Source organism: Cherax quadricarinatus, chromosome 46 (genome assembly GCF_038502225.1).
Source record: "Cherax quadricarinatus isolate ZL_2023a chromosome 46, ASM3850222v1, whole genome shotgun sequence".
In the NCBI taxonomy this organism is placed as follows: domain Eukaryota; kingdom Metazoa; phylum Arthropoda; class Malacostraca; order Decapoda; family Parastacidae; genus Cherax; species Cherax quadricarinatus.
Genome location: NC_091337.1, coordinates 20,311,637 through 20,318,021, shown reverse-complemented (window position 1 = coordinate 20,318,021; position 6,385 = coordinate 20,311,637). Strand labels below are relative to the sequence as shown.

The following is a 6,385-nucleotide window of genomic DNA, read 5'->3' as shown; positions in this document are numbered from 1 at the left end:
ACATAAGGGGGATTACCAACAGACCCCTGGCAGTCTTCAAGCTGGCACTGGACAAGCACCTAAAGTCAGTTCCGGATCAGCCGGGCTGTGGCTCGTATGTTGGTTTGCGTGCAGCCAGCAGCAACAGCCTGGTTGATCAGGCTCTGATCCACCAGGAGGCCTGGTCTCAGACCGGGCCGCGGGGGCGTTGACCCCCGGAACTCTCTCCAGGTAAACTCCAGTACCCACAGTCATTGGCCAGGCGTCAAACACCTTTTATTGTACAGCAATAAAGGAATGGAACAGACTACCCGCACATGTCAAAGCCAGTCATAGCATGAACCAGTTCAAGAAGAGTGCCAAAAGGTGTCTGATGAATGTAGCTACAGAAAGGGAGGGGAATGATTTTCTATTTTTTAGCTAACATTACCTGGAGTTTACCTGGAGAGAGTAAATTTTGTAAAATTAGTGTAAATTTTACCTTATTCCTAGTAATGACCCTCGTACTGTAGATAGTCTTTTTAGTATGATAATAAGATGTTATCCTCATTGTAGAATAATAAGAAAATATTATAACCTTTATATTATAATAATAAGATAAAAGGACCCCAATGGAAATAAGTCACTCTGTCTGACTTTTTTGGGTTATCCTAGGTTCTCTACACATATGCTGCTATGTATGATAATTCTATGTAACTGTATTTGTGTATACCTGAATAAACTTACTTACTTATTCATCATTTTTCCATCGCCCTAGAAGCAACATGCTGTTATCTGACGTCATAATACCCAAAATTTGATCATCATATAAAATAGCTGGCGATAGTTGGTAGCTTCTTACTGTCGTGTATCACCACTATACTAAGTGCGAAGTATTTAATTACTGACGATTAACTGAAGCAACAGATGCTAGGAGTCTTGCCCGCATGCACCACTTCTCTTGACATTCTCCTGACGAAGGTTATCCATTCACATTTTTTTATTTATCTTGTATTATTATTATAATCAAGGGGGAAGAGCTAAACCCGGAGGATTATACAGCGCCTGGGGGGGGATGGGGGAGGCATTCAGGCTTAATTCGGGGAACTGGAGCACAGATCCAATTCCCTAAATCAAGAGCCCCTCACCAACATCAAGGAACCTTCCTTGAGGGGTATTTATCTTGTAACGGAGTAAACAAAACAGTCCAGACGAGAGCTGTAGTTGTTGCGCATATATTAATCTTCATTCAACAATTGTATAATTTGTTTTGACAAATCTAACGTAGAACTTTTTCGTATACTTCCCTTTCTATTTTAATGAAGTTTATAACTGTTATACTTCATTTGTACAAGTAAATTTGAACATACATATAAAGTATCGCCTAGATAGCTCAGTTGGGAGAGCGTTAGACTGAAGATCTAAAGGTCCCCGGTTCGATCCCGGGTCTGGGCAGGTAATTTTTATTTTTTTTGCGACTAAATGATCGTATAAATATTAGAGCATATTCCACATCTTTTTATACTTTAACCCTGGCAAGCTTTTATTTTTTCCAAGTCCCTCTTGTCTTGCAGTGTTCTACTCGCGTTATATATTTATATGACCTGTGAGGTGTATTACACAAGTTCAAATTTTTACAACTGTTTTGAACAGTAGTAACTTGTGTCATGTAATTTATAAGCCAATAAGTCAAGCTGATTTATTTCCGTGTGTGCCCTGTGCACACGGTTCTTCCGTCAATACTGGTGAGCAAGGAACAGTGTCCCAGTACAAATTTGTTTGATAGGTTTATTATGTATACCACACCCATCCTGTAGGCGTTAGTCCAGGGAGTGGGCCCAAACATTTTGTTAGCTAAATAATTTTGGAGTTACTTGGACGTTATCTGAAGTCACTTCCGACGAGGAATCTCTTCTCGCGGCCTGTTCCCACATCATACCTCCTGGTTGCTGGCCTCATCCATCACGCAGTTGGTGCCCGCCTCCCGCAGGCCCACATATGCACCATAACCCGGCTGAAGACAGCTAGGGGTGCGTTGGTAATTCCGTTTTTATGCATGAAGGGTGTTAACGAGTTTTGGTCCCTTTACACTTATCGACTTGTCTTTCAGTATACTCATCGCTCCCCAGCTTTTCACTCCTCCGGGTTTAGCGCTTCCCCCTTGATTATAATAATAATTCATTGGAGATATCGTGCACTGTCTGCTTTCATACGGAGGGACCAAACCCTCCAGTATTTTCCGGGTGTAGATTATAATTCATCTTTCATGTATACTTTTTAAGGAATACAGTTCGAGGGGACTTAAAATACCCTCAGTTATTTAGCCGACAGTAATTATTTGGTTACACATTAAATTCGGGTCACAAACATTATATCGAAACAAAGTTACAAACATTTGTCTAAAGGACCGAGCAAAGGTACAGTGCTGAGTTAATTATAGTAAGCAATAATGGTATTTTTACATAATTTTTTTAATGTTTATTGTGAAAGTATTTAGACATTTGTGAGTGGTTTATATATTTTTCTTTTTTTTTTCCGAAATACTACATTGAATTAGTTTCTTGCCATGTAATTCAGCATTATAAATTATTACAACCTGTCAACCTATCGATCTTCAGAGTAAATAGTTTGATTTGATGTATCACACATTGTTGCTCCTATTGTCACGGCATTAGGCGTATTTATGTTCCTTATTTCGTTGTTCCAGGGTTTTAGATGTCTCGCCCATGTCTAGTTCATTGTAACTCCTTCCTATTCCCGCCAGAGGGGTTTTATACACTGGCTCTATCCCTGACTGTTCCGGTTAACCTTTTACTTGATCAAATAGTTAATGGTGTTGCAGACAAAATTAATGACTACCTAGACCTGACTTTACCCAGCAAATATTCATGAATTTGGTGGAGATCTCTATTAGCTAAAACCGCTTCAGCTATCGAAAACAGAAATATGTATAATGTTTTGGAATGACCATGAACTCGCCCATCAACACGGTTTAAGCAAACCTCTCCATGGACTAGAACACTTTATCAGCCATCAGTGCACTTCGTAGACGACTTTGTCATTTTTCCACTGTCCTTATGGAAAATTTTATAGGGTGAATACCTTTATGTACCTCAACATTACATGCTTACAAGTAAACTCATTGGGAGACAACCATATTGTTTACCGTAGTCACCCCGTGTAGACATGTGAGAAAACTTAACCACCCCTGGTCACGGCAAGTAGTTCCTTCGACCTCACAATCTTAAACATATCTATCCGAGACCAGTATGGATTGGATAGCACCCACAAGTACAGTGCTACTAATTAATTGTGGACTGTATAGATTATATTAGTTTAACTGAATGAAGGGGGGGGGGTAGGTTACACATGGATATATCCATCAAGGAAAAACACTTGTATATAATCTAACCACTTGCCAGATATTCTCTGGTGGTCACTTGATGTAGCTGGATCACCCATAACCTATCCAATTACAACATACCTAACTGGCCAGTATCAGTCTGCTATAACTAGAAGGGTTACTTAACTGTGGGTGATTGATACTCCTTATTTCCTCCATTCACCATCTCATTTCAATGTCCTGCTACACCGACACGGTTCTTATTCCAGCAGGACGAGGTATCCGTTGGTTTGTCCCGGTTTAGAAGTCGTGATTCCATAAAACTTCACTATCCTCGGTACGAGAATCACGCGTTCACTCGGAGCAGGGCGATCTATTTCACATCCCGCATTCCCACCAACTTAATGTTATTATCACTGATTACATTACCATTCACAAGACGATTTAACGTCTCATAATTATTATACACATTAGAGGTCACTGCATTAAGATCTGAGACCGATGAGTGAGGATTAACTCACGGGTAATTTCCCCTGGACACATTCCATGGCGGTGCACCCATCACCCCGGTCCGACTATTATCCACTTATTTTACCACTTTATCACGGTGGTCACGTAAATCTCGTTCCCTCACTCTTCACCAGGAACAATTACGACACTTCCTATTAGGAAGTGAGGCCTATATTAATCCTTAAGCCGCCGTGAACGCCAATTTCCTGATCCCATGTTTCACAGATTCCTGGAGTTTACCTGGAGAGAGTTCCGGGGGTCAACGCCCCCGCGGCCCGGTCTGTGACCAGGCCTCCTGGTGGATCAGAGCCTGATCAACCAGGCTGTTGCTGCTGGCTGCACGCACACCAACGTACGAGCCACAGCCCGGCTGGTCAGGAACCGACTTTAGGTGCTTGTCCAGTGCCAGTTTGAAGACTGCCAGGGGTCTGCTGGTAATCCCCCTTATGTATGCTGGGAGGCAGTTGAACAGTCTCGGGCCCCTGACACTTATTGTATGGTCTCTTAACGTACTAGTGACACCCCTGCTTTTCATTGGGGGGATGTTGCATCGTCTGCCAAGTCTTTTGCTTTCGTAGCGAGTGATTTTCGTGTGCAAGTTCGGTACTTGTCCCTCTAGGATTTTCCAGGTGTATATAATCATGTACCTCTCCCGCCTGCATTCCAGGGAATACAGTTTTAGGAACCTCAAGCGCTCCCAGTAATTGAGGTGTTTTATCTCCGTTATGCGCGCCGTGAAGGTTCTCTGTACATTTTCTAGCTTCCTCACTACATTCAAAACACTGCCCCCACCTCGTGCCCCAGCTCGACCTCTACCCCCCGCGCACATCTGCGCAGGCGCAGCGGGAACCCAGTTGGTTCCATTCAAAATACAAATACAGTGGACCCCCGCATAGCGAACGCCTTGCATAGCGAACATTCCGCATAGCGAACGCTTTGATCGCTAAAATTTTGCCCCGCATAGTAGACAAAAACCCGCTCAGCGAACTTCGTCCGAGACGCGTCCAATGTGCGGCCTCAGCCAGCCTCACATGTGCCGCCTGTCCCATTGTTTACCAGCTAGCCTCCGCGGTAACATTCAAGCATACACTCGGAATATTTCGTATTATTACAGTGTTTTCGGTTCTGTTTGTTGAAAATAAGTGACCATGGGCCCCAAGAAAGCTTCTAGTGCCAACCCTGTGGTAAAAAGGGTGAGAATTAGTATGGAAATTAAGAAAGATTTTGAAGGGTTTGGGGCTAACCCTGAGAAGCCTATGCCAGTTGTGGAATCCATTGTGCCTACTTCAAAAATTAAGGAAATGTGTGCACAGTGGGTTGAACTGCAAACCTTTATGGATGAAAATCACCCTGACACAGCTGTTGCAAGGCGTGCTGGTGACTATTTCAATGACAATGTTATGGCCCATTTTAGACAAATCGTAAAGGAACGGGAGGTACAGAGCTCTATGGACAGAAAGAAGTCCAGTGACTCTGAAGCTGGTCCTAGTGGCATTAAAAGAAGAAGGGAAGTAACCCCGGAAAAGGACTTGCCTCCTCAAGTGTTAATGGAAGGGGATTCCCCTTCTAAACACTAACACTCTCTCTCCCCTCCTCCCATCCCATCAATCATCACCAGATCTTCAATAAAAGTAAGTGTCATGTAATTGTGCATGCCTTTTTCAGTTTGTGTGTACTAAAATTAACATTTTTTTGTGGTAAAAAAATTTTTTTTTCATACTTTTGGGTGTCTTGCACGGATTAATTTTATTTCCATTATTTCTTATGGGGAAAATTAATTCGCATAGCGAACATTTCGCATAACGACCAGCCCTCTTGCACGGATTAAGTTCGCTATGCGGGGGTCCACTGTACATTTTGACCCATATCAACACATTAAACAGTTATTAGGCACTATAGCTTCAGAAATTAAATAATTTCCACAATAAATTTGTGCCCTCCTAAAATTCTAATACCCCAACTACTTTTGATTGTCATTGTTGTATTCAACGACCATTCTACCTCATAGTCTTAATTGTGTTTAATATCTACAGAGTCTATCTCCTTTTTTACAACTTACCACATTACTGTTCTATCTTATTTTATTATAAACTAACCATAACTTGGCCTCAATAATTCTACCTCACTTTAAGAAATACTCAATTGCCCAATTTTATTCTAAAATCCCGGTGGCCTGGTGGCTAAAGCTCCCGCTTCACACACGGAGGGGCCCAGGTTCGATTCCCGGCGGGTGAAAACATTCGACACGTTTCCTTACACCTGTTGTCCTGTTCACCTAGCAGCAAATAGGTACCTGGGTGTTAGTCGACTGGTGTGGGTCGCATCCTGGGGGACAAGATTAAGGACCCCAATGGAAATAAGTTAGACAGTCCTCGATGACGCACTGACTTTCTTGGGTTATCCTGGGTGGCTAACCCTCCGGGGTTAAAAATCTTATCTTATCTTATTATTGCCCAATTTTGCTTTAAACTATATTGACCAAACTTATTGTAAACTTCTTTTATTGACCATTTTTATTCTATACTTTTTTAAACTAGTATTTTCAACTACAACTTTTATATTATCCTGTCTACC

The 6,385-nt window shown here is 42.1% G+C and overlaps 1 non-coding gene across 1 annotated transcript; it reads left to right on the top strand.

The window, feature by feature from the left end:
- The first annotated feature begins 1,340 nt into the window (after positions 1–1,340).
- On the top strand, positions 1,341–1,413 carry TRNAF-GAA (transfer RNA phenylalanine (anticodon GAA)). Its single transcript has one exon. It is a non-coding gene; the product is annotated as a tRNA-Phe (tRNA).
- Positions 1,414–6,385: the final 4,972 nt, after the last annotated feature.